This window comes from Primulina tabacum, chromosome 1, assembly GCF_025594145.1.
Source record: "Primulina tabacum isolate GXHZ01 chromosome 1, ASM2559414v2, whole genome shotgun sequence".
NCBI lineage: Eukaryota > Viridiplantae > Streptophyta > Magnoliopsida > Lamiales > Gesneriaceae > Primulina > Primulina tabacum.
In genome coordinates this window covers 53,899,623-53,906,847 of record NC_134550.1, presented here as the reverse complement: position 1 = coordinate 53,906,847, position 7,225 = coordinate 53,899,623, and positions in this window count along the sequence as shown.

Sequence of the window (7,225 nt, the reverse complement as noted above, 5' to 3'; positions counted from 1 at the left end):
TTTCTCGTTTAAATTTAATGCCACATTTGATTGGCCACTTGTCTCATATTTGCAAAAAAACCCTTAAGTTTCTACATATTTCTAACCAGTCTTTAGATTTGTCAATCAACCTAAATATTCTATATATATACATATTTAAAATTTAAAGTCCACACGTTTCCCAGAATGCAACTTTTCTATTAAGATCAATAGACTAATTACAAGAATCCTCGTTCTTGTTCTTGTTCTTGTTAATATCAAATTTTTCCATGTTATTAAAAAGTATTTGAAACCGAGTATGGCATCATTTCGTAACACATAGCGATGGTATTGTCTAACTAACTTGCTTGATTATAAAAAATATTGTTTTTGGTTACTTTAGTCGAGTTTTATTTATAACGGTATTTTTTAATATGCTCGTCTTACGTTGTTTCCAAAATATATAGCAAAATGAGTCTAGTACAGATTTTTTACAAAAAATATCACCAGATTTAAGGTGTGGTCAACTTCTGTGTACCCAATAAGTTGATAAAAACAACTACATTAATTGCAATAAATTAGTGTGTAAAGTGTCGGCTACACTCATTGCAAGAAAAGTCGATGATCGCTTACATTGAAAAAAAAATAATGTGGTAGAATGATATATGAAGCTGTTAACCAAAATAAATTATTAACAATTTTATTAATGTGTAAAGTGTCATACATATATATTAATTTGTAAGCATTTTATAAACGTAACATGAACTTCTAACAATTTAATAATGATCTATAATTTTGAAAGAACATTTAAAATACGAGAAAAAAGTTAATTTCAAAAATGAAAGTTTTGAATGTAAGTAAAACTTAAATACTTTGAATCTTTAGTTTTTTTATTTAAAAATATTGTATTAATATTTTAGATTTGATTTATAACATTAAGTTCAAACTCAATTTCTATGACACAAATTCATTGAATATATAATGGAATAGCTCTTTCCGTTATATATAATTTATTGCATTAAGTTCGATTTTCGAACTTAAATTTTTTAATATGTATCTGGTAATTGAGGTCATGATGATGTAAACTATAGTGTATAGACATATGACACTTTTTTAGGGCATCTCCAACCCTTGCACCAAAATGGCATGAAATGCTATTTTAATGCAATGATTGTTTTAAAATAGCGCACCTCCATTTCTCTTCTGCGCCAACCAATTTGGCGCAGAGCTCTATATTTTTAAAAAAAAATTTTGTTTTTTTTAAATTATAAATATTAATATTAAAAATTATAAATATTATTTATAAATATTATTTATATAATAATATATTATTTTAATAATGAGATATCTTTAAATAATAATATATTCAATAATATATTTAAAATAATTATAATTAACATTCTTTTAATAAAATAATTTTATTATTTTAATATTCTCGAGTTAAGAAATCTGGCAAGTGATTATCTTCACCTTTCTTATAAATGATTTTAAAATCAAAAGGAGCTAAATGAGCTTGCCATCTTGCAAACATTTGTTTAGAAACATCATGTTTAAAATCTTTATTAAACATAAATTTTGCAGATTTGCAATCAGTTTTTATAATAAACTTTTGATTATATAAATCATCTTGAAATTTTAAAATACATCTGACAATAGCTAAGATTTCTTTTGCTACTGTGGAGTAATTTTTCTGGGCATTATTCCATTTACCAGAATAAAATCTAATAAGATATTCTTGTTTATTTTGGGGATCTTTTTGTTTTAAGATTCCTCCAAAACCTATCTCTGAAGCATCTGTTTCCAAAATTTTATCGCATTGGGGATTAGCAAGCATAAGACAAGGAAGGTTTTTAACCTTTTTCTTAATATTTCTAACAGCTATTGTATGTCTTTCAGACCAAGGTAAAGGATTTTTCTTTAATCTATCATATAAGATAGCAGAATCTTTAGTAAGATCTTTAATATAAGAAGAAATATAATTTAAACTTCCTAAAAATCTTTGTAACTGAGTTTTATCAGTTATAATATCAGGAAATTTTGAACCAAATTCTATACTTCTCTGTATAGGAATTATTTTTCCTTTCTCAATCATATGACCAAGAAATCTAATATTAGTTTGAAATAAAATCATTTTAGATTTTGAGATAACAAGTCCATTTTGAATAACAATATTTTTAAATATATCTAAATGTTTAAAATGTATTTCAATATCATTAGAAAATACTAAGATATCATCAATATAAACAATTATAAAATTGCTGTAATTATAAAAAATATCATTCATAATTTGTTGAAATTCAGAAGGGGCATTTTTAAGGCCAAATGGCATTACTGTCTATTCATAATGTCCTATTGGAACATTAAAAGCAGTTTTATATCTATCTGATTCTTTTACCTGAATCTGCCAAAATCTTGATTTTAAATCAAATTTTGAAAATATGATAGCATTAACAAGTCTATCTAATAAATCTTTTTTATTAGGAATAGAATGTCTAATCCATTTTAGAACCTTATTAAGAGGTTTATAATTTATGACTAATCTTGGAACACCTCTTTCCTGTTCAGAATGTTTATTAACATAAAAAGCAGTACATGACCAAGGAGATTGAGAAGGCTTTGTCAAACCTTTTTCTAATAAAGAATGAATTTCATTCTTACATAATTCTAAATATTCAGAATTCATTTGACAAGGACGAGCCTTGGTAGGAATATTCTTTTCATCAAAATTCTCTTCATATGGGAGAGAGATAATATGCTTCTTTCTATTCCAAAAAACATTTGGAAGATCATTACATATTTCTAATGAGAACTTATTATAAATATGTTTGATTTTCTCCTGTAATTTAGGATTCTGTAATTTATCATCTATAGTTAATATATTAACTTCTTCTTTTAAAGAATTAATCTGAAAAGTTTTCCTATAAATCTTTTCTTGTAATTCATTAAGAATTCTATGAACAGATTTAGTTATGAACTTAAAGAGAATAGGATTACCTTGAAAAGTACCTATAATACCTGTTTCATCAACATAAGTTAAAGGATAAATTTGATAAATAAAAGGAAGACCAAGTATAAGTTGGCTAGAAATATCTTTTGCTAATAAAAAACTGGTTTGAATACAGTTTTTATCTTTGCAAATATAAACCTTTGGTAATTTATAATTTATTTCTAATGGTTCTCCTCCTGCATGAGAGAGAGAATGAGTGGTTTTATGAAAATATTTCGTAGGAATTAATCCTTCCTGTATAACATTTAAGTCTGCACCACTATCAATCATAGCAATGAAATTCTTTTTATAAGAATTTTCAATTAATAATGTTATATTAATGTACCATTTTTGAGATATGATCATGCTCAAAACAGATAAATGTTTTTTATCTGGATCAGGAAAAGAAATATCTTGTAGATTATCAAAACTATCAGAATTATTAACTGAATTATTATTATTAGTTTCAATGATTGAAACACGATAATTTAAACTATTATTATTGTGTTGTAAAATTTTTACTTGTTCTTTAAGATTTTCTATTTCTTTAACTAAATCCTGTATAGTAACTGGATTCTGTTTACTATATTTCTGTTGAAGAAGATTTTTAACTTCTTTCATAGAGTAAGCTTGTTCTTGTTTAACAAGAATATTATTATTATTATTGCTAGTTGAAGCAGTGTTCTCCATTTGATCAATAATTGTGGATTTTAAAACTGGATCTTTAATCATTTTAAGGAATTCTAAAATATTATTGTTAGTTAACACATTAATATTTAAATCCTGAAATTGAGACATGAGTTTATAAAATTCATCATTTTTATCTTCTATATGATTTAAACAAGATTTTCCTTGTATACAATTATTACATTTATTTAAATCATTAGAAATATCTGATTCACTATCTATTATTTCTTCTGAAATATAATATTCTGAAGAATTCTCAGTTTCACTGTCAGAATTATTATTCGAATCCATTATTATTTTAAATAATGTTTCTTTTAGATTATCATCTATATCTAAATTATTAATTTTGTTTTAAGCCCAACATTGATTAGCATAATGACCTGGCTTTTTACATTTTCTACAAATTATTAATTTGTTTTTGTATTTTTCTTCTTTCCGTAAATCACGGCTTTCTTTTCTTTTCTTCTTTTTATCTTTTTGTCTATCAGACAAATATCTTTTCTTTCTATAAAGTTTTTCATCTTTTTCTTTAATTTTCTTCTTACCTGTATTAGGTAAGTCCATACCAAATTGATCACAAAATTTACCTAATTGTTTTTTCTCAAGTAAATTCTGTCTTTTAATTTGATTATTTAATTTTAATTCATTACAGAGAGCTAAACCCTCTTTAATGCAAGTATTAATTAAATTTCCATAAGTATAATTATCATATGGAATATTAATCTCATCTTTTCTTAATACTTTTCTAATTCTTTCAGCAAATAGAAAAGGTAAACCATCTATAAATTTAGCTTTCCAGAAACTATTATTACAATCTGGTATCTCATATATACGAGATAAAAAGGTATCTTTATACCATCTAAAATCAGTAAGTGTTTTACATTTTAGATTACTTAATAAAGTACGAATCTTTTCACTATCATCAGTGAATTTTCCAGTAAAATGTTCAATCATAGTCATTATTAATGAATAAACAACATTTTCTGATTGAATATTATTCTCTATCTTAATAGAATTAATAATATCTTCCTTTTGGAATTGATTTAAATAGTTATCCCACCAACCTTTAAGTTGGCCAGTAAAACCTGATATAATCATCTTAGCAATATTTTTATCAGTATTGCCTGAAGTTTTACACACAGTACTATACATAAGCATTCTGTGAGCAGTATTATAAATTTGTTTATCACTAAAACCATCAATATTTTATTCATAAATACTTTTCCCATTATAACTATTAGCAAATATATATTCTTGTTCTTCAATAAGAACGTCCATGGGAGTAGGTCTATTATAATAATATTTGGTTTGGGTAGGTCTATCTGCCCATTTAATTTTATTAATTTCTTCTTCAGAATGATCATTATCATTATCAAACTTTTCATTAAGAGTATTCAAATTCAGATTTTTAAATTTTTCTTCTAATAATTTTTCTATATCAGAAACAGAAGATTTAAATTTAAAATCATTGATATCTGGAGGGGATTGAATAGAAGAAGTAGCAATAGAAACAATATTAGTTTCTTCTTCTTTAGTTTGAATATGAACATCTGGTTTAATTTGATTAATAGCCAGAATTATTTTATCAATACGGTCCTTAAGAGAAACTATCTCTTCTCCTATTATCGTAAGATACAAATTTGTATAATTCTGTTTTTCAATTATCTGATTAATATGTTTAACAGTTATCTGTAACATATCATTTTCAAATAATTTTGAAAAAGCAGTAAAATTTAAAATTTTATTATTCTTTTCTATAATAAAAGATTGTTGAGGAGGATAGACAGATTTTTGAATCTGTCCTGTAGAAAGTTTATAATTACTTTCAAAAATAGAAATATAATCTATAATAAATGTTTTAAAAAACCAAGGAACAAAATGAATCAATTTATTCTGGTTTTCACAATATTTATAAAATTCCGCAACAATACAATTAAACTCATCTTCAGAAAAACTTTTAAATTACCAATTTCTGAAAGATTTCCATTTGGGTAAATAAAATTCTGCATTGATCCTTGCCCTAGCAAGAGATCCTTTAGTAAAATCAATTTTAGTTTTACTATCCATTAAATACTAAAATTCATTTCTGAAACTGTATCAGTTTCTCTAACTTTTTGAAAGTTACTATTATGCACAATATTATTCTGATTAATAATTAATTCATCTACTGTATCTTGTACAGGAGACTCAACATCTTCTCTTATCTGAGAAGTAGAAGCTCTAGAAGTTTGAGGAATATCCACCAAATAATCTAAAGGCGAAATAAAAGAATGACTAGATCTTGATCTAGTATAGATAGAAGATGGCAATAATCTTCTTTGTTCGTTATTAAACTGTATTTGAACAGATCCTTCATTATTCTGAATAACTCGTTGTAAATCCCTATTTATTATAGGATTTCTAGGAACAGCTTGTTCAATTATCCAGTTTTCTGGAAATTCAATTTCTTCCCATTTTATAGATCTACGGGTTGTAATATTAGATCTATTAAAATTAGTTTCTATAAGAATAGTTTCATTTAATTTTTTATCTATTCTTTTACACATAGGATTCAGTGTAAATAATGGCTTATAATAAATACGATAACAAATACATATGACTTCTGTGCCAGGAGTATAATTATAACCATGAGTTTTAACATTTAATGTTAAAGAATCTAATATATTAATATCAGACAAAGATAAAGATAAATTCGGATAAACATCAAAATATACTGGACCATGAGCCAGACTAGATTGAATTATTCCCATAAGGGATTGTTTCCAATTCAAATTTCTACCATCTCTTAAAGCTGCTATGAAGCTTTCTGGTAGTCCTTCTAATGTTAAAGGTCTAAAAGCTATTTGAATTAAACCTATATGCATGAATCTGTAATTTTTCCTATAAGGCAAAATATCTTTATTGTTTAACAATCTAATAACCATTTCATTATTATGAAGTGGTACCGATGATTCTGTAGTTTTAACTACTTGTTTAAAACTAATTTTTTCAAAGGTTCCTAACTTATAGATCATTTTAGATTCTATCTTAGGAATAGTCCATTTATTCAATAAATCTAAATTATCAGGTAAATCATATTCTTCATTCAAACTGTTTTGAACAGTTTCTTTAAAACCGAAAATATTCATTTGAATAAAAAGTGCTAAATTATTATCCAGACTATTTCCATGGCTCTGATACCATCTGGGGCTTGGGATCAAGATGAGGAATATGATACGTGGCGTTGTTACACCAAACTTTTCCTTAGTGGCTTTCGCACACATGGAGGTTATTGGTTTCCAGCCTATATACCATCTTCAACTCTTATTGAGCTAAGAAAAGGAAGAATTTAAATCCCAGAATAAAATGAATATAAGATTCATATTTGGAACTTTTACAAAACATAAAAGGATTTATAAAAGATATACCAAAGAAATTAAACAACAGAGGATTTTACCGAGGTCCACCTCAGAATCATAAATTCATAAAAAATCACCCATGAATGCCTTAAACGCCATCTCTCGGCTAAGCAGGCTAAAGGGCTACAACATGAATTTATTTTTCCTGGTTAAACTCGAACCTTGTGTTTACCATTTCCTGGTTCATCTCTTTACC